The following is a 22,046-nucleotide window of genomic DNA, read 5'->3' on the forward strand; positions in this document are numbered from 1 at the left end:
GTAAAAGAAAAGTGACAACCTGGGAAAAGACATTTGGAACTTATATTACAGAGAAAGGGCTAACATAAATAAGATATAAGATGGCTTTAAAAGCAGAAAAAGAATACTCCTATAGAAAAATGGACAACAGAAATGACAGTTCAAAGAAAAACAAATGCAAATACACTAAAGTATATAAAGAGATGCTCAACTTTGCTCACTACAACAAAAATGTTAATTAAAATTACAATGAGACCAATATCAATGGAAAATACCCAAAAGTTTGCCAGTATATTCTTCTGGAAGATCCCTGAGAAAACCAGTAGTAAAATGTTGATTGAGTAAATGTACAATTTCAAAGGAAGGAATTTAGCAATAACTAGGAAATTATAGAAGCATTTTACCAGTGACCCCACTCCTAGTAATTCCTTTCAAAGATAAACTAGCAACATTTCAAAAAGATAAATGCTGTTGAACTTGGTTTTTTATTATCTTGTTGATTTTTCATTTCTTAATAATTTTTAGAATACTTCCACATTTTTTTGTATCCCTATAGACAATCATTATCTGCTAATCAAGTTTTGGTTGCTTTTCAACAGTTACACTTTTTACTTTTTCCCCCAGTCTTGGTGAAGTGCCTACAATCTAAAGTAAATGTTGAATAGAAGTAGGGACATTACTCATTTTTCCTGATTTTTATTTATGGTCATACATTTTAAAACAATTCTGTTGAGATTTAATCCACACACCATACAATTCACATTTTTAAGTGTACAAATCAATGGTTTTTAGTATATTCACAGAATCCATTACCATAATCAATTTTAGAATATTTTCCTTATCCCTGCAATTGTTAGTCAACACTCCTCCAGACTATTTTCCAAAGCAGCTGCACCATTTTATATTCTCTTTATATTTAAATGTTATATTCTCACCAGTTGTATATGAGGGTTCTAATTTCTTCACATCCTTCTTAACACTTATCTGTCTTTTCTATTCGAGCCATTCTAGTCAGTGTGAGTGATATTGCATTGTGGTTTTGATTTGTATTTTCCTGATGGCTAATGATGTTGAGGATCTTGTCACATGCTTAATAGTAATTTGTTTATCTTCGAAGAAATGCCTACCCAGATACTTTGGCGATTTTTAATTGGGTTGTTTAACTTTTTATTTTTAGACTGTAATATATCTATCTGCTGGACATAAGTCCCTCATCAGAAAAATGATTTGTAAGACTTTGGCCCATATTGTGTGTGGGCTGTCTTTGACTTTCTTGATGATGTTCTTTGAAGCACAAAAGTTTTTAATTTTGATGAAGTCCATTTATCTACTTTTTGTTTTGTTGCTTTTGGTATAGATAAATACAAATACCTATAATACATATACACTCATGTGCTTCCTTATAGTATATTTTAAAAGATGGAATAAACTGCAACACAGAAGAAAGCGACTACTTATAGGTAGAAAGTACAACAATGGAGGAAGAGATCAAATTAAACCTTCTTTTGCATATTTGACTTTGGGACCAAGTACTTTATATAATTATAGGACAAAATTAAAATTTTAAATTTTTAAAAATTAAATTAAATTTTAAAAGACAAAATTAAATTTTAAAAGAGCAATCTCTAAAAATTAAAAAGTGAAACAAACAAATGTGATTCCAATTTGTGGCATAGCCTCTCAAGAGGCACTATTCCAAATGACTCTAGAACACAGTAATTTGATTCCATATTCCTACTAGAATATACCCTAAAAAAAAAAAAAGATTAAAATAAACAAAAAACACCAAAAATAGAAAATTGGTTTCAGTAATCAAATCACTATTATTATTGAGTGCTCTTTATAAAGTGGGGAATAAAGAATCAGAATATTTTTTCCACACTTTATAAAGCAAGGAATAAAGAATTGTCCTTTTTCAGTTTCATGATCCCATCCAAGATACATTACATTAACTCATCATATCTCTAGGCTCCTTGGGATTGTGACAGTTTATTTTTTAATCTTTTCTCTTTTTTTAGTGTTTATTTTTGAGAGAGAGAGAATGAGCCCACAAGCAAGCGGGGGCGGGGTAGGGGGGGTGGGGGTGGGGGGGAAGAGAAAGAATCCCAAGCAGGCTCCATGCTCAGCGGGAGCCGGATGTGGAGCTCCATCTCACAATGGTGAGATCATGACCTAAGCCGAAATCGACAGTCAGACACTCAAATGACTGAGTGGTTGTCACTGAGCCACCCAGGCGCCCCTATTTTTTAATCTTTTAAAAGATACGTATATATTAGCTTTGTAAAGCCATAGAAACAATGATCAACCCAGTAGCAATGAATATCCTAGCACCTAGAATATCATCTTAAAATACCATTTCCCATTAATATGAAGGAGGCCTGAGTTAGGAAATGTACAAGAGCCTAGAAGAGGGTAATAATGGCGTGTTGGCCCAATCAGCCCACTGCTTGATTTCTGGTTTTGTTTGCAATTTATTTCAATTAAATATAATTCAATACAACTCAATCACTTTGGATCCCTGCCATGAGACAAGTCCTATTTGGGGCATTATTCAGCCAGTAACCTCACAAACAAAGGGTAGAAATGCATAACAATAAAATAACACATATTAATATGAGTCTTCTACTTTTCCTTTTCTCTCAAATTTAACTCCAATAAATTCCATGTATCCATTTTTTCCCCCTAAACACACTATCAAGTTTATAAGAGGCCTTTTCATATAAAAGGTGAGGTTCTGATTTGAAACATTACCAGAAATCTGACAATTGCTTCTTAGAAACAGAGTAATAGCATTTCTCTTTCATGGGTGTTACAGGGAATTTGATTTCCATTAAGTGTGTGTTCAGAAGGTGTGTATGTGGGAGGTGTTTGCTTAAAAACTGCAGCTGGTACCTATTCTTTGTAACAATGAAATCATCTCTATCAGCATTCACTAAAGTAGATACTAAATTTCACCTTTAAAACTTTTTTTTTTAATTTTTTTACGTTTGTTTATTTTGAGAGAGAAAGAGAGAAAGCATGAGCAGGGGAGGGGCAGAGGGAGAGGGAAAGAATCCCAAGCAGGCTCTGCACTGACAGTGTACTTACAATGCAGAGCCTGATGCAGGGCTTGAACTCATGAACCATGAGATCATGACCTGAGCTGAAATCAAGAGTCAGACAGTTGGGGCGCCTGGGTGGCTCAATCGGCTAAGCATCCGACTCTCCGTTTCTGCTCAGGTCATGATCTCGCGGTTTCATGAGTTTGGGCCCTACATTTGGGCTGTGCGCTGATGGCGCAGAGCCTGCTTGGGATTCTCTCTCTCCCTCCCTCCACCCCCCTCTCTGCCCCTCCCCTACTCATGCTGTCTCTGTCTCTCTCAAAATAAATAAACTTAAAAAAAAAAAAAGACACGTAACTGAGTGAGTCACCTGGGTGCCCCTCACCTTTTAAATTCCGCTCCTATTTGATATACCCATTGTCTGTTTTTGGAAATAAAGTTTCATTGGAACTCAGCCACATCCATTTGTTTATGTATTATATATGGTTGCTTTCACTCTACAGCAAAGTTGAGTGGTTGCAACTGAGAAAGTATGACCCATAAACCTAAAAAACTAACTATATGATCCTTAGCGGAAAGTTTGTCAACTCCTGACAGAGAAGATCTACCAAAAAGCAAGAAAGCTATCAAAGGCTACTAAGATCAAGTCAAAAAGACCCATGAGCCAACCTGAATAGGCTCCAAATGGTCAAATATGACACAATACGAATTTAAGTATACATAAATAACTACAATAGATTGAAACTTTTAAGTGTATCAAAATCCATACCTTTATAATAATGGTAAAGAAGAAAATCAGTGGTCCCCAGAAGAGAATGCTAGCAAAACATCATTTCATTATCGTTCATTATTTCCTCATTTTGAAAACTGGTAAGTTAGGAGAAAAAAAAATCTGTCCTGCCTCCCTTGAGCAATCTGTACCTCAAGATAACCAAGAAGTTGATATGGAAAATTTTCACTTTCTATAATTATTCCAGTTAAAGAAAGAAGATACAATTAATGAATTAGACCATAACTATTTAGCAATCTCTAATGAAATAATAATAGAAAATATCACAAAAAGAGGCAGACATTATGTGCCTCTTCGTGGAAATATACATTAGCATCAGTGAAATCATTTTGCCAAAGAGGTGGGGAAGAGGGTGGAAGGAAGCCTCTAGATACAACTTCTTGATTGAGCCTCTAGATACAACTTCTAAGAAATACATAAAAACACGTTAATGATGACAAATTGTGGGAAATTTTACTGGACAATCACCCAGTTTCTTCAAAAAATTCATTGCAAGGAAAGAGACAAAGAATGAGAAACTAAACATTTTAAAAAAGACTTTATTAAAAGACTTATGAATCATCACAACGCATGGATCCTATTTGGGCCCAGATTCAAAGAAATCTTAAAAACAAAGTTATCTGCCCTGTGGGGAAATCTAAACTCTAACTGGATATCTGATATTAAGGAAATATTATTATTTTTTCAGTGAGGATAATGGTATTTGATTATATTTTTAAAAGGCTATCATTTATGGGGCACCTGGATGGCTCAATCAGTTAAGCATCCGATTTTGGCTCAGGTCATGATCTCATGGTTCATGGGTTCGAACCCCACATCAAACTCTGTGCTGACAGTTCAGAGCATGGAGTCTGCCTCTGATTCTGTGTCTCCCTCTCTCTCTCTGCCCTCTACCACTCACGCTCTGTCTCTCTCAAAAATAAATAAACATTAAAACAATTTTTTTAATAAATAAAAGACTATCATTTATACACACATTTATGAATAGAATGATACTTCTGGTATGTACTTCAAAATACTTCAAAATAATCCTAGGTGGGTAGATTAAAGACAACTGGTCATGAGTCAATCACTACAGAAGCCTAGCAAAGTGGTACATAGAGGTTCATTGCTATTTTTTTTTTTTAACGTTTGTTTATTTTTGAGACAGAGAGAGACAGAGCATGAACAAGGGAGGGGCAGAGAGAGAGGGAGACACAGAATCGGAAGCAGGCTCCAGGCTCCGAGCCATCAGCCCAGAGCGCGACGCGGGGCTTGAACTCAGGGACCGCGAGATCGTGACCTGAGTTGAAGTCAGACACTTAACCGACTGAGCCACCCAGGCGCCCCGGTTCATTGCTATTTTATCTATTTTTGTACATGTTTGAATTTTTCACAATGAAAAGTTAAAGAAAATGCTGGTCAGGACTTAGCAAATTGATTTTACCACACACAAAAATCAGGTTAACAACCCCATAGTTTGAAAAACCCTACAATAGCATATTAATAATTTCCTTAAACTTTCCAACAACCAGCAAAATACCTTGACTGAAACACAAAATCAGAAAATATTGGTTAGAAAAGTGACAATATAGCCTTTATGAGGGAAAACATAGCAAAAACTATTAAAATTTAAAGTCCACATAAAACTCATCCAAGAAATTAGCATTCATCCTACCAATAAACTCATTGATAAGCTAAATGTTATATATTCAAGGAAAGTTATCCCACCATTGTTTATAATAGTGAAAGACTGATAGCCACCTGAAAGTACAGAGAATTCCTTTGGCAGTCAGTACTCAAGAAACTAGTCACACTGGCTGCCTCTGAAATAGGAAAAGTATGAGACTAGAGGCAAGGCTGGAAGGAGGAATTCACTGTATACTCTTCTGAACCTTTTAAATACTTAAACAATAAAAAATAAAATTGAGGGGCACCTGGCTGGGTCAGTGGGTGGAGCACATGACTCTTAATTTCAGGGTCGTGAGTTCAGGCACTACACTGGGCCTGGAGCTTACTTTAAAAACACACATACATAAAAGAAAACAAGAAAATTGAAAAATAAATACTCAAAATCAAGGCTTTTGAATTTTACTCAGAGATGTGTTCTAGTCCTTAAAAAATCTTAGAAAAAGACTAAGTATAAAAATGGAATTGAAATATTTATCAGGTGAATAAATGTACCTTAGGTCAAAAGGAGCAAAATGGAGTGGAATAACTTCTTTGGGTCCATTCCTTCTGGCCCCATTATTCTATGGAATAGCCAAGCCTAAAGACCAGAACACTAAAAGGATCCCTTTTATGGAGTTTCAAAAGAAAAAAAGCAAAAATTCCCACACCATGAAAAAACAGAAAACACTTCAGAGACGAAAGAATGATTTACCTTGGATAAAACTCTCAGTTGTCCAATAGTGGCTCTTCCTTTAGTCTCTGGTGACCCGTGTAAGTTAACTTACAAAGTTAAGACAAAGCCATTAATTGGTAAGGAATAAAGAATATTGAGACACCAAGTCTTTCTTTCTTTCTTCGTTTTTTCCAATTTTTATTTAAATTCTAGTTAGTTAACAGTGCAATACTGGTTTCAGGAGTAGAATTCAGTGATTTATCACTTGCATATAACACCCAGTGCTCATCATAATAAGAGCCCTCCTAACTACCCATCACCCATCTAGCCCATCCCCCCCCCCCCCCTTCCCTCCATCAATCCTCAGTTTGTTCTCTATCTTTAAGAGTCTCTTATGGTTAGGGCGCTTGGGTGGCTCAGTCAGTTGAGCGGCCAACTTTGGCTCAGGTCATGGTCTCACATCTCCTGGGTTCAGGTCCCATGTGTTCGGGTCCCGTGTCAGGCTCTGTGTTGACAGCTCGGAGCCTACTTCGAATTCTGTGTCTCCCTCTCTCTGTCCCTCCCCCACTCACACTGTGTCTCCCCCTCTCTGTGTCTTCTCAAAATAATTAACATCAAAAAAAATTTGTTTAAGTATCTTATGGTTTGTTTCCCTCTCTCTCTCCCCCCTCCCATATGTTCATCTGTTCCTTAAATTCCACATATGAGTAAAATCATATGCTATTTGTCTTTCTCTGACTGACTTATTTTGCTTAGCATGATACATTCTAGCTCCATCCACGTCGTTGCAAATGGCAAGAGTTCATTCTTTTTTATGGCTGAGTAATATTCCCTTATATATATACCACATCTTCTTTATCCATTCATCTGTCGGTGGACATTTGAGGACATCAAGCCTTTCTTTGAGCCCAGACTGACTTGTTAGAAACAAGCAACTACTTCCACCCCCTCCATTTACTCAGAAGTAAACATTCAAAGGAAGGTTAGAAAGAGACTGAGAACCAGAAAGTCAGAGAGTACCACAGAGTGAAGGTCGAGAATTCCCACAGGTCTCCCCAGGTGATTTCCTGAGGGAAGTGATTGGAATCTTACAACCCTGGCTTTTTTCTCAGCCTTCCCCCGCCCCAACCTGGGACTATTTCTGGTTCTTAAAGTCTCAATCTGAGATCAGGTTTGTGACTTAAAAGATAAATTTATATGGAATCTTTAATCTGGGACTCATCTTTCTAAGTTCCCAAATCAGGCAGGGACATTTCCAGGGAACTTGGGCCCCCATGGCTACAAGGAGAGGGAGCAGCTGTTAATGGCTGACTCTAGCTGGTCTTAAGAGTTAACTTCCGGGGCGCCTGGGTGGCGCAGTCGGTTAAGCGTCAGACTTCAGCCAGGTCACGATCTCACGGTCCGTGAGTTCGAGCCCCGCGTCAGGCTCTGGGCTGATGGCTCGGAGCCTGGAGCCTGTTTCCGATTCTGTGTCTCCCTCTCTCTCTGCCCCTCCCCCATTCATGCTCTGTCTCTCTCTGTCCCAAAAATAAATAAAAAACGTTGAAAAAAAAAAAAAGAGTTAACTTCCTTCACGTTAACACACTCCTTGCTTGCTGACTCAAGGCCCCTGATCTGTGACAGAACTAATTTGCTTCCTTTGAGATATGCAGACCACTGACCTTCAGGAATAAAGGACCAGAATGTTCCCAGGCCACAGAGGCAAGTCTGTCTGAAGCTCTCTTAGCTTTCTGATTAGCCCAGCAATCTTTTAGCAAAATGTTTTTCTCGTTTAAGGTCACACAAATGACTTTACTAACCTCCCTCTGTGCATCTGTAGACCTTGCCCTCCTTTTCAGAAAGAACAGAGTACTCTTGCACAACCCCCAGGTACCAAGGAACAAGACTTTCTTGCACAACCCGCCCAAACTCAGAGTACCAAAGAACCAGAACTTCTTGCACAACCTCCAAGCACTGAGATAACTCTATAGCTGGCATCAACAAGTCTACACATAATCCAGAAATGTCACACACCACTGCACTCCCTTACTGATTAAACCCCTTTAAAATTCTCTGGGCCGGGGGTGCCTGGGTGGCTCAGTTGGTTAAGTGTCCGACTTCAGCTCAGGTCATGATCTCGCAGTTTGTGGGTTTGAGCCCCCTGTGGGATTCTGTGCTGACAGCCCAGAGCCTGGAGCCTGCTTCGATTTTGTGTCTCCCCCTCTCTCTGCCCCTCCCCCATTCACACTCTGTGTGTGTGCGTCTCTCTCTCTCGCAAAAATAAACATTAAATTTTTAAAAAAAAATCTCTGGGCCAAAGATAAACAAGAAAACAAAAACAAAAAGACAAAAAAAAACTAAATAAAAATGTCCGGGCCAGGGAAAAACCAGAGAGCTGGCCTTTGGACAAGAGTTGGCCTACCCAGCTAGCTGACCCGCCTCTTGAATAAAGCTCATATTCCTTTTCAATCAAAACTCATCTCTTGTATTGGCCTTTCCAGCTGGTAGCCCAGCTTGGATTTCCGCAATGCAGCAAGCCACAGAGACCCCACAACCACAAGCTTCCAGAAACTGTCGAACCTCCAAATAGCCTCAGTGTGAGCATATCTCTATCAATGCCTGCCCGCAATCGGCTCCCGGCTAGGCACAGCTGAGAGGGAATAGACACATAAAAAAGCAACGACATAATTAAAGGAGGAGTCAATCTCACAGCTTCGCACAAGTACGCTCACAGCTGGAGACACAATCAACACTCCTTCAAGTGGTCACACATAACCATGCAGTCTCACAGGCACATTACGTCACATACTCACACATACACTGACGTGTTAAAGCCTAGGGCTCCACACACGCCGGTCTCCGACGCCGGGCTCTGACACGCCTCACCTTCAGCTTCCCCAGCGTCAGGCTCACGTCCCCCAGTCCCGGAAGAAACCAATGGCCTCGGTCGCTGCGCTGTTCCACTCGCTCCAGCACTACGGAGCTGACCACCTTAGAAGGAAGTGACGTTACACCCGGAGGCCTCCAGAACGCGACAGACCCCAGAGAGCGGACAACCCGAGTAATCCTCCCCGGGCTCCTAACGACAACCTGCTGCTCCTCCGCTCACTACCGACGAACCACGCAACCTGACAGTCCCAGTTTCCCACCGGGGTCACTCGCAATCGCAATCCCGGTTGCTTCCGGCTAAACGCCGGAAGTTTATTTCCGCCCCGAGGACTTCTGGGACTTGTAGTGTGGCCTAAAATCCCCCCCACCCCCCCCCCCCCCGGAGAGCTGATCGGGACAGTCTTGAACCCTCAGCCGCAGCTTGAGCCTTGCTGCGGGAGGTGACCCCGCAGAGTTTGGAAGACCCGCAGTTGGAGGACACGATAGAGCGGAGTCTGTAGAGGCTAAACATGAGGAATACTTGGGCCCTAATGGCAGTCAGGCTTGTGGGGAAGGAGAGGAAGAGTGATGGTGTGAGTGCGTTGGCTTCAGTTTATGACCTCTGTGATTATGCTGCTGTGCCCGAGACTGTATTTTACGGTTAAAAAAAAAAAAAATGTTGAATGTTTAAAGTACAGTTTTTGAATGTAGCATAAAAAACTGCCCAAATCAGCTGGGTAAATTTTCAGAGATTTCTCAGACCGTATAACTAGCACCCCAGAAGTCCCCTACCTGCCTCCTGTAAAGTCTCCATCATCTAACTTACAATGTAGATTAGTTGTGCCTGATTTTGAAGCTTACATAAATGTTATCATATTGTATGTACACTCTTTTCCCCCTTTGGTCTGACTTCTTTCCGCCAATTATTGTTTGTGAGTTTAATCAATAAAGTTAGTTTATTCTCATTGTTGATGGTATTTGGCTTGTTTTCAGCTTGGGGCTACTAAGAATAGTGCTCCATAAACATTATTGTTTGTAGTCTTTTGCTGTGTATATGTGTCATCTTGGTTACATATATTTTTAGGAGGAGAGTTGCTAGGTCATAGGTTACATATATGTTTAGCTTTAGTAGGTATTGCCAAATGGTGTTCCCAGGTGGTTTCCCAATTGGAATTCCACCAGCTCTGTCTTGTAGTACTAATTGTTCTGCCTTTTAACATACTTAATATTGTATGCCTTTTCCTTTTTAAACTTTCTGGTGGATGTATGGTTGTTTTCCTTTGAATTCCCCTGATGTGTACATTTGTATACCTTCCATAACAGGCAAAGATACCCAATCAACTTTAGCATTTATTGTGGACAAACAGGAGCAGCAAGAAGATTTATGTCCCCTTGCAGAGGTGTGTGTTGTATGTATTGGTGTTGATCCAATGCTTTCAATATTGCCTCTTTCCAAACCTGATAAGGACAAATAGGACTGGAGTAAAGGCAAAGGTCCATTCTTCCTGAAGAGCGACCCAAGGCCACATGCACTAGTCAAAGTATGTTGGGAACTTGACAGTGACCAAGGTTGCCAAATATTTAAAGCCCTTTTGGACATTGGAACATAAGTTACTGTGATTCCAGGAGTTTTTTTTAAGCCCCTTTGGCTTATATCAAGGTATTAGTTGGCCTGAGTTCTCATTTAATGGATCCAGAGAAAAATTTACTTCCAAGCTCATTTTTGTTGGCAGATTTCAGTTCCTTGTGTTGTAGGACTGAAGTCCCTATTTCATTACTGGCTGTCAGCTGGGGACCACTCTCTGATATTTTCCAAATGTCCCCCACAGGCAATTCACAATGAATGTTCGCTTTCTTTCAGGTCAGCTAGAACACATCTCTGAATTCTTTTCTGCTTAGTAGACAGAGAAAACACTGCTTTTAAAGGGCTCATATTAGATTCGGTTCAGCCAACCCAAATAAACTATCTTAAGGTTTCTGATTAGTCACTTTAAATACATTCAAAATCTCTTTTGCCATGTATTATAACATTATCACAGGAATAACATCAGGGGGCTGTATATCATGGGTGACTTCTTAGAATTCTACCTACTGCAGCTATGGTAATCAGAACAGTGTTATATTTGTACAAGGATAAAACACAGACAAAGGAAATGCAATAGAAAATAAAAAAAATAGTCACTTTAAAAAAAAATTCCACATCAGTTCAGTGGAGGAAGGATGGGGATGGTCTTTTCAGTATATAGTGCTGGAACAATTAGACATCCACATGGGAAAAAAAAGAATCTTTATCCTCACCTTACATAGTACACAAAATTAATGAAAGATTTTCTTTGACAAAATGCCTAATGTGAAATTTTCACTTAAATGTAAAAATTAAGATAACTTTAAAAGAATACATATGTAGAAAAATACCTTCATGTTGTTGGGGGAAAGATTTATTAAACAGAATGTAAAAAGTACAAGCCATAAAAGAAAAAGTAGGACTTCATTAAAATTAAGAAATGTAAGGGTGCCTGGGCGGCTCAAGTCGGTTAAGCGTCTGACTTCGGCTCAGGTCATGATCTCACCATTCATGGGTTCAAGCCCCGTGTCAGGCTCTGTGGTGACAGCTTGGAGCCTGAAGCCTGCTTCAGATTCTGTGTCTCCCTCTCTCTTTGCCCCTCCCCTGCCTGTGCTCTGTCTTTCTCTCAAAAATAAACATTAAAAATGAAAAAAAAAACCACAAAATAATAAAATTAAGAAATGTCATTAAAAGACACTATGAAGACAGTGAAAATATTTGAAAGGGGTCTTTGTAATACATTATAGACTTCTATCATAAATTTAAAAAAGACCTCCTACAATTCAGTAAGAAAAAGGTGACAAGCAACCCAATAAAAGTGGGCAACAGGTTTGCACAGACATTCACCAAAGTGTGTATTTAAATGGCATAGGAAGATGCTGAAAGTCAGTACTTATCAGAGAAATGCAAATTAAAACTGCAATGTAATTCTACATACCAATAAAACAGTTAAAATTGAAAAAACAGTATCAATTGTTGATGAGGATGTGAACCAAACAGAATTCTCATACATTGCCAGCAGGAATGCAAAATGGGATAGCCACTTTGCAAAACTGGCAGCATGTGGAAGGCAGGAAGCCACAAAGATGTTTACAGCCTTGATGTATTAGGGTTCTCCAGCAAAACAGAACCAACAGGAGACCATATATGTATGTATTCCATCAACTTAGAATCTTATGCCCCCAAAATATCTTCCAAAAATTAAGACAAAATACTTATTTTGACAAACTGAGATAATTGACTGGCAGGATACCTGAACTAAATAGATGCTAAAGGAAAAAAATTTTAAGTTTATTTCTTTAAGCAATCTTCACACCAAATGTGGGGTGGAACTCATCACCGTGTGATCAAGAACTACATGCTTCATTGACTGAGCCAGCCACGCAGCCCAAAGGAAATTTTTGATGTAGAAAGAAAATTATACCAGATGGATCAACACTTTTAACTTTTTTTTATTTTTCTAAATAAACTTCTTGTTTATTTATTTATTTATTTATTTATTTATTTATTTAGAGAGAGTGCACAGGAGGGGGAGGGGCAGAGGATCTTAAGCAGGCTCCACACTCAGCATAGAGCCCTCAGCAGAAGCTCAAACGACTGAGCCTATCCAGGTGCCCCAGGATGGATCAACACTTTTAAAAATAACCTTTTGGGGGCACCTGGGTGGCTCAGTTGGTTAAGCATCCAACTCTTAATCTCAGCTCTGGTCATGATCTCACAATTCATCAGATGGAGCTCTGCATCAGGCTCTGCATTGCACTGACAACACGAACCGACTTAGGATTCTCTCTCCCCCTCTGCTCCTCTCCTCTGTGCTCTTTCTCTCTCAAAGTAAATAAACTAAAAAATATTATATTAAAAAAAGAACCTTTTGGACTTTATGTAAACTATGTAAACTATAGAAATATTATTCAACTTCTTTGGAATGAACAATCATCTAGATTTTACTGAATAGACTTGTGAATTAAAATTACTGTTTTATTCAGGATGTCACACAAATATTCATAACTGATATCAGAAGTTTTGTCTTGCCCTTCAACTGTAAAATCAATGCTATGCAAGAGTCATAGAATTAAATGTCAAGCTTCCATGTTTAAATAAACTATGAGAAGCTCCTCAAAATTTTGGGAATTTTGCTTATAAAAAAGATCAGGTACTAGACATGTCTCCTGAGGCAAGGGAAACAAAAGCAAAAATAGACTATTGGGACTTCACATCAACATAAAAACCTTCTGCACAGTGAAGGAAACAATCAACAAGACTAAAAGGCAAGTTTGGGAATGGGAGAAGGTACTTGCAAATAAGATATCTGATAAAGGGTTAGTATCCAAAATATAAAAAGAACTTATAAAACTCAACACCCAAATAACAAATAATCCAATTAAAAACTGAGCAGAAGGGGCGCCTGGGTGGCTCAGTCGGTTAAGCGTCCGACTTCAGCTCAGGTCACCATCTCGTGGTCCGTGAGTTCGAGCCCCGCGTCGGGCTCTGGGCTGATGGCTCAGAGCCTGGAGCCTGCTTCCGATTCTGTGTCTCCCTCTCTCTCTGCCCCTCCCCCGTTCATGCTCTGTCTCTCTCTGTCTCAAAAATAAATAAAACATTAAAAAAATAAAAAATAAAATAAAAATAAAAAAAATAAAAACTGAGCAGAAGACATGAATAGACATTTTTCCAAAGAAGGCATACAGATGGCCAACAGACACATAGAAAGGTGCTCAACATCACTCATGATTAGGGAAATGCAAATCAAAACTACAATGAGATATCACCTCATACCTGTAAGATGGCTAAAATCAACAACACATGAAACAACACGTGTTGGAAAAGATGCGGAGAAAGGGGAACCCTCTTATACTGTGGAAATGCTAACTTGTGCAGCCACTCTGGAAAACAGTAGGGAGTTCTCAAAAAGTTAAAAATAGAACCACTCTATGACCCAGCAATTGCACAAGGAGGTATATACCCAAGGAACATAAAAATACTAATTCAAAAGGCTACATGTACCCCTACCTTTATAGTAGTATTATCTATAATAGCCAAATTATGGAAACAGTCCAAGTGTCCATCAACTGATGGATAAAGAAGAGGTGGTATGTATATATACACAATGGAATATTACTCATCCATAATAATGAATGAAATCTGACCACTTGCAATGATGTGGATAGAGCTAGAGAGTATTAAGCTAAGTGAGATAAGTCAGTCAGAGAAAGACAAATGCCATATGATCTCACTCATGTAGAATTTAAGAAACAAAACAAATTAGGATGGGGGGAAAAGACAGAGGCAAACCGAGGAACAGACTCTTAACTATAGAGAGCACACTGATGGTTACCAGAGGGAAGGTATTGGGGGGATAAGTACACTTAATGGAGATTAAGGATTGCATTCATTGTGATGAAGAGCAGGTGAGTTGAAGGTAAGTGTTGAATCACTAAATTGTACACCTGAAGCTAATATTACACTGTATGTTAACTAACTGGAATTAAAATTAAAACTTAAAAAAAAGGTCAGGTGATGTTTTTTAGCAATGAGTAATTTATTCATTTAGTTTTACTGGACTACTAAGTGCTTATATTTCTCTTGACTGAGCTCTGGAGACTTTTTGAAGAATATCATGCATTTTATTTTTTCAAAATTATTAGCAAAACAAAGGATATATATATATATATATATATATATATATATATATCCCATAAACTCTCTAGCTTGTAGTAACATCAATTTCTAAGTCATAATGCTTATCTTTTTTTGACCAAAATCTCTACATTGTTAATTTTTCAAGAGACATCATTCTGAAAGGTTGCATTGTAACACCTCACTTTCACAAAATACCTACATTTGCACCTGTTTTTGCTAACAGAAAGAAATACAAAGAGGATATTCACTATTACAAAAAAACAATAAGAAAAAAGATCGGAAAAAAAAAAAGAAAAAAAACAAAAAAAAAGCTGTCACCATACTAATATAGGTCTTTCCTAAAAAGCAAAGTGGCATATGGTGAACTTTGGAAAGCAGGGGATACTCTCTGCTTTATATCAGTTCAGTCTGCAAAAGGTTTCATAGGGACACCACTTTTGTTCCTTTTTTTTTGGGGGGGGGGGGTAGGGGAACACTGTACTTTTGAATAGCAGGGGAAACCTGTACTCTATTTCAATTATTTTCACAAATGCATTCCATTGTCTTTAGCTATTTCTGTGTTTTTTCAGAGTTTCTTAAAAATATAGATTATAAAAGTTTCTAGCATTCTAGTACATGCATCAATGTAATTTTCTTCCATGTACTTTTGTCAAACAACATTTTCTATACAGAATACCCACTATTATTTATTCCTAGAGCAATTGTAACTTGTGTTGATTTTATCCTTAACAAAAGGGTGATGTCAATAAGAATCAAGTCAGTATTCAGATAGGTAGCTACCCTATGTGTTCTCTTATCAGTCAGATAATGTGTTCTGTATTATACATTTGGTAATAAACCTCTTCTCATTATGCCGTGACAGTTGTGATCTCAACCACCCCATACCCATTTATATACACTTTCTCTCTGATATGAATGTCATGATCAGCATAAAGATTGAGTTCTGCAGGAAGAGCTTACTACGTCTTAACATCTTTATTTGATTTTGTTTTTTTTCTTCCCAATATGGAGTATCTGTTAGTGAGTAAAGTGTACATTATGGTTCAGTGTCGAAGACTCTTAAGTCTAAAGTTCTTTTTTGGCCAGCAAAAGAGCAGATGCAGGATTAAAGCGAGACATGGCTAATGTCCAGGAAAAGACGAGAGCCCCGAATAAGGGTCCATGACCCATATTTATTCAGATCAGAAGGCTTACAAAGGTGATGGGCGTGTACAAAGAGACAAACTGTAAACATTAACTTGAGGCTGTGAGGGGGAAAGGGAGGTTTTGAAGATATACCGTGTTTGGGGTTTGGGTCAATATAAAACAAAATCCTGGCACCAGGCAGATGGGTAGATGGTTGTTAACGGCAGACAGGAAGGTGCCATGCCTGTTTATCTTTGCCAGCCTTCAGGGGATGAGACAGATAGGAGAAATAGCCTCAGGGTTAACAAGACACCTTTTCTTTTGTTAACCATCTCTGCTCTGGGCTGCTTTGCCTGCAGCGCAGTGGTCCATAGCTCAATTCACCAATTTACCTAACCTGGCCCTATTCTCCCGTGAAAGCAGCTTTTCTGCTATAGTACTAAATTGGGGGTGCTTTCACCCTGAATATATTTGATCTTGTTTATTTTACATACCTATGTATTGGGCCCCTTTGCACCATTCCTATTTTAGGCCTTTGCCTCTCCCTCTCTATTTTGGGGGTTCCCTGCACCCCCTTTCTATTTTAGGGTGCATTTGCACCTCCCTATTTCTGGCACCTTTGCGCCTCCCTATTCTCAGGGTGCCTTTGCATCCCATGTTCTTGGGGTGCCAATCTGGTTTACCCAAACTCAGGTGTGAGCATCTTATGACTTTGTATTTCTTTATGCCTTGCTAACCCATTGGTGTAAGCCCGGGGGATCCCTAAGCTTATCCCCCACAGCTCAACACCATTCCATAAATAAAATAGATGAAGATAATAGTGACTAACATTCACTAAACAATTCACTAGTTATATTCATGCATTCATAATTCATTTACTCATTACATACCAATGACAGTTATGTAAGTCATCTCAATTTTGCCATACTTGAAGCAAAACATATACGATTGAAAGCAATATATATATAACGTGTGTGTGGAGTTGCATTTAAAAAGGCTCTTGAGGGGCGCCTGGGTGGCTCAGTCGGTTGAGTGACCAACTTCGGCTCAGGTCATGATCTTGCAGTTTGTGAGTTTGAGCCCTGCATAGGGCTCTGTGCTGACGGCTCAGAGCCTGGAGCTTGCCTTGGATTCTGTGTCTCCCTCTCTCTGCCCCTTCACCGCTCATGCTCTGTCTCTCTCTGTCTCTCAAAAATGAATAAATGTTAAAAAAATTTTTTAAAAGGCTCTTGAGGGGCATGTGCATAGCTCAGTCAGTTGAGCATCTCAGTTCAGCTCAGGTCATGATCTCGTGGTTCATGGATTCGAGCCCTGCATTGGGCTCTGTGCTGGCAGCTCAGAGCCTGGAGCCTGCTTCAGATTCTGTGTCTCCCTCTCTCTGCCTTCCCCTTCTCACACTCTGTATCTCTCTCTCTCTCTTTCTCTCTCTCTCAAAAATAAATAAAACACTTAAAACATGTTTTTAAAAAGGCTCTCGAATGAAACTGCCAACAGTGGTAACTTTAGGGGAGAAACTAGAGGAAGGGAAATAGTCAAAGGGGAGTTTAGCTTATCTGTAATATTTAAAATTTTCGTAAGTATAAGACATTCACAGATTGTTTCAGAAATAAAAAATAAAGCAGACAAGTATACGAAATGCAAACAGGATGTTGAAAGGAGCATTGTTTATAAAGACAAAATTTAGAAGGCAAACATTTTATCAATAGACTAGTAAAATAATAGTAGAGCCACACAGATAAACATTAGCTATATTCAGATAAGGATAATGATATACTATTTACTGACTTGGAAAACTGTTCATGCTATGCTCTACCATAGGAAAGGCAATTTGTGAAAAGGAGTTTCTTTTAAAATTTTCTGAAAGAATTTGCTTTGAAAATTTTGAGAGTGGTTATTATAATAGTTTCTTTTGTGCTCTTTGAAATTTTCTGAAAAAATTACAATAAAATGTTAATATTAAAAGTAACTCTTCAAAAAGGCAGTACAGTTCTATTTGTATTAAAATATATAAAAATAAAAATAATGAAGAAAAGAAGGTACAGGTATAATTACAGATATATAAGTATGTATATAGATACACATATATAAACATATGCAAATGAATGATAAATCATTGCCCTGAAACTTAAGCTTATATATATATATATATATTTTTTTTTAAAGCTTATATAAATAAGACTGTACCACCAAAACAGCAGGAAAAGCAACTGGAAAGAATAAGTAGTGATGGGTTCAAAATCTTGGAGAAAAATAAGTCAGCCCAGAACTGTAAGCACAATTAACAATTTTAATAATCAGTAAATATACATAAGACAAAAAAATACCTAGAATTATTTTAGGAAAAGTAAAATAAAATTCTAGGATTATTCTGTAATAAATTGTCTGGTATTTAAGGTTGACATGCACCAAAGTTTTCATTTTCTTCATTCAAATTAAGTAAGTAAGTGAACTGTTGATGGTTTTCTAATATTTACTATATCCTTGGGCAATTTCAGCTGTCAATACCAAATAAAGGGCTCCTCATATTAATTACAGGATCTAATCAGCATGAAGTCCTAACTCAAATTAAGTGAATGCCTTTCCCACAGATTATTTTCAGAGCTTCTTACCACCATGACCATTTCTACGTTGATTGAGATTTAAACTACGTACAAAAACCTTCCCACATTCTTTGCATTCATAAAGTTTCTCACCCTTGTGAATTCTCTGATGTTGAGAAAGGTCTGAAGAATGATAAAAGGCCTTTCTACATTCCTTACATTCAAAGGGTTTCTCACCAGTATGAATCCTCTGACGCCAGATAATGGCAGAGCTACTACTAAAGGTTTTCCCACATTCCTTACACTCATAGGGTTTCTCAATCATATGAATTCCCCAATGTTGATGAAGGTCTGAAAGTGATAAAAGGCCTTTCCACATTCTTTACAGACATATGGTTTTTCACCAGTGTGAATTCTCTGATGTTCTGTAAGTATAGAACTGTTACAAAAGGTCTCTCCACGTGCCATACAAACATAGCGCTTCTCACCTGTGTGAATTCTCTGATGTTCTGTAAATTTTGAACTGCTACAAAAGGTCTTTCCACAGTCTTTACATATATAGGGTTTTTCACCAGTATGAACTCTCTTATGTCGATTAAGGGTTGAGCTACTTCCAAATGTCTTAGCACAATTTTTACATTCATAGGGTTTCTCACCACTACAAATTCTATGCTGTATAAAAAAATACGATGCACTCTTAAAGGCCTTGCTACATTCCTTACATTCATAGGGTTTTTCACCAGTCTGGATTCTCTGATGTCTTTTAAGATCCAAGGAATAATGAAAGGCTTTGCCACATTCTTTACATATATAAGGTTTCTCACCAGTGTGAACTCTCTGATGTTCTATAAGTATTGAATTGCTATGAAAGGCTTTTCCACACTTCTTACATATATATGGTTTCTACCAGCGTGAATTCTCTGATGCAGAGTAATGGCTGGTTTGCTACTAAAGGCTTTTCCATATAACATACATTGATAAGTTTTCTCATTGGCAAGAAGTATCTGATGATAAATAAGGTCTGAGGAATGATTAAAAAAAAATCCCACTTTCCTTAGCTAGACAGGGTTCCTCACATGTGTAAACTCTCTGATGTGATAGAAATATAGAAAGGCTTTTCCACATTCTTTACCCTCATAGATTTTCTCCTCAGTATGAATGCTCTGGTGGACACAGTCTAAGACTCTACCACATTCCTTATGTTCACAGTTTTCATTAATAAACATGATCTGATGCTGAAAATGTTTTGAACCCCTACTAATGGCCTTCCCATATTCCTTATGGTTCCTGAATTTCTTACCAGTATCAATTCTCTGATGTGTAGTTAGTTGGAAGTCACATACAAAACCTTTCTCATAGTTCTTGCATTCCCAGGCTTTGTCTTCAATGTAAGTTTTTTGATATGGAGTAAGAGATGGGTGCTGACTGAAAGTGTATACATTTTCATAGTTGAAAATAACTTGATTAAAAATTTTCTCACAAGATCCTTGTTTTTCATCAGTTTTTCTTTTCATTCCCAGTCATTTCTGTAACAGGAACACTCAAGTTCATGTTTTGTAAGACTTTCCAATATAAACTATTGGGGTGATTCTATTTCATAAACTTCCTCCTTCAGAGATAATTCCTTGGTTTACACCTAGATTCGTGGTCTGAAAGAAAGCATAATAGAAAACATTTGCTTCCCCCCCCCCCGGAAGAAATGAAACTTTTATGGTATAAATAGGGGAATTAAATTAAAATTAATGTATATGAGATGTGAATGATTTATACAGTGATCAAATACACTCTTGGAATTTGATAAATGCACAAAGCACGTGAATTGACAGGAAGTCATACGGGATCATGAGATAACTAGGAAATTTTAAATGAATAGTTTTCAATTTTTGACACAAATTAAAACTACACAGATAATATTTTGCAACTGTACGAATGGCAAAAGTCTAAGTGTTTGACAGCATATTCTTTCAGGAAGCTATGGAGAAATGGACTCTCTCACTCATTACTAGCTGGATGACAAAATGGTACCCACCCCCCCTTGTGGGGGAGAATTCAGCAACATTTAGCCAAATTATATACTTACTTATCCTTTTATAAACCAACAATATGAGTGACATGACTCAACTCTAAACATATACTGACATAAATTTTGGAAGATTTACTCACAATGCCCTTCAGTGCAGCACAATTTATAATAGCAATGACTGGAACTAACTCAAATGTCCATCCTTAGGTAACTGGTTGAAAAAACTATGGTGCATCTACTAAGTGGAGTATATTTTCCAACCATAAAAAGGAATGATGAAAATCTTCAGACCTCCCTGAAGTTATCTCCCGAATATATTGTTAAGTGAAAAAAGGAAGGTGGACTAAATTGTATATAGTATGCTGCCGTGAAAGTATTTTAAGATATACACATTGCTTTTATTTAGGAAAAAAATGGAAAGGTAAAGTCTTGCTTGGGGGGGGGGGGGGGGGTGGGGGGGGGGTGGAGAACAGTGTGGAACAGACTGGGATAAAAGCTAGACTTCCCTGAATATACCCTATTTTATGGATTTGCCATTGAAATCTTGGAAATATTCCATATAATTATTTTAAAATGGAATTTTACATTTTAAAATGCTTATTTATTCGGGGACAGAGGACACATGCACAAGCAGGGGAGGAACAGAGGAAGAGGGAGAAAGAGAATCCTAAGCAGCCTCCATGTCCAGTGTGGAGGCTGATGTGGGACTCAATACCACAACTGGGAGAGCATGACCTGAGACAAAATTAAAGGTCAGATGTTTAACTGACTGAGCCACCCAGATGGCTCCAAACTGAATTTTACAAAGACACCTCCAACTACCAAAAGCAAATTAGACAAATGATTTTAGTTTTATAATCAATTTTAGCATAATCAGAGTAGAACTATTGGTGATCATTTTAAAATTCAGTAATCTACCTGTGTGTCACCAGTGGATCATAACCCATACTTCTAACAAAGAAGCAAGGATGTGAGAACCTGCATGACTAGATACCAAGATGTGTACCACATTTAATCTCATTTCAAACCACATAGTGAAGGGAAAAACAATAGCCGTAATTGGGCACATAAGGGGCCCTGAAGGTACTTGCAATGTTCTATTTCTTAAACTACATAGTAGCAAGATGGGTCTTCACTGTGTTATTACTCAGACTGTGCAACTTGGTTTCAAAATTTTTATCTGTATGAAAATGTTATGGGGTTGAATTGTGTCCACTACAAATTCATACGTTGATCTCCTTACCACCTACCCCCCTGTACTTCAGAATGTGACCTTTGTGAAAACAAAGTCATTGTAAACAGAATTAATTAAATTAAGACGAGATCATACTGGAGTAGGATGAGCCCCTAATGTAATATGACTAGTGTCCTTGCAAAGGGAATCTGGTAACACACACACACACACACACACACAGAGACAGAGACAGAGACAGAGACAGAGAGAGACAGAGAGAGAGAGAGAACATGTGAAGCTGAAGGCAAAGATCAAGGTGATGCAGGAAAAGACAAAGAATGCCAAAGATTGCCAGCAAGCCAATGGAAGCTAGGAGAGAAGCACAGAAAAGATTCTCTTTCACAACCCTGGCAAACAAATACAACATATTTCCCTAAAATCTTTAAAAAGGTTTTTTTTATTTTTTTTATTTTTTTTATTTTTTTATTTTTTTTTATTTT

General features: G+C 38.1%; 1 protein-coding gene and 1 pseudogene across 3 annotated transcripts in view; both read right to left on the reverse strand.

The window, feature by feature from the left end:
• LOC125915975 (zinc finger protein 420) overlaps positions 1 to 22,046 on the reverse strand; it is a 421,195-nt gene that overhangs the window by 114,184 nt on the left and 284,965 nt on the right. Inside the window, exon 1 of one of the 3 annotated variants that reach the window (XM_049622087.1) lies at positions 8,999 to 9,370. The exons of 1 other annotated variant lie outside the window; for it this stretch is intronic. The gene's annotated coding sequence lies outside the window, so the exon portion shown is untranslated. Of the gene's footprint in view, positions 1 to 8,998; positions 9,371 to 22,046 lie in introns of those variants that run through there. One more of the 3 variants, XM_049622086.1, reaches the window with a different exon arrangement.
• Positions 17,971 to 19,386, reverse strand: LOC125915995 (zinc finger protein 345-like; annotated as a pseudogene).

The sequence above is a fragment of the Panthera uncia genome, assembly GCF_023721935.1.
Source record: "Panthera uncia isolate 11264 chromosome E2 unlocalized genomic scaffold, Puncia_PCG_1.0 HiC_scaffold_19, whole genome shotgun sequence".
NCBI classification, from domain to species: Eukaryota; Metazoa; Chordata; class Mammalia; order Carnivora; family Felidae; genus Panthera; species Panthera uncia.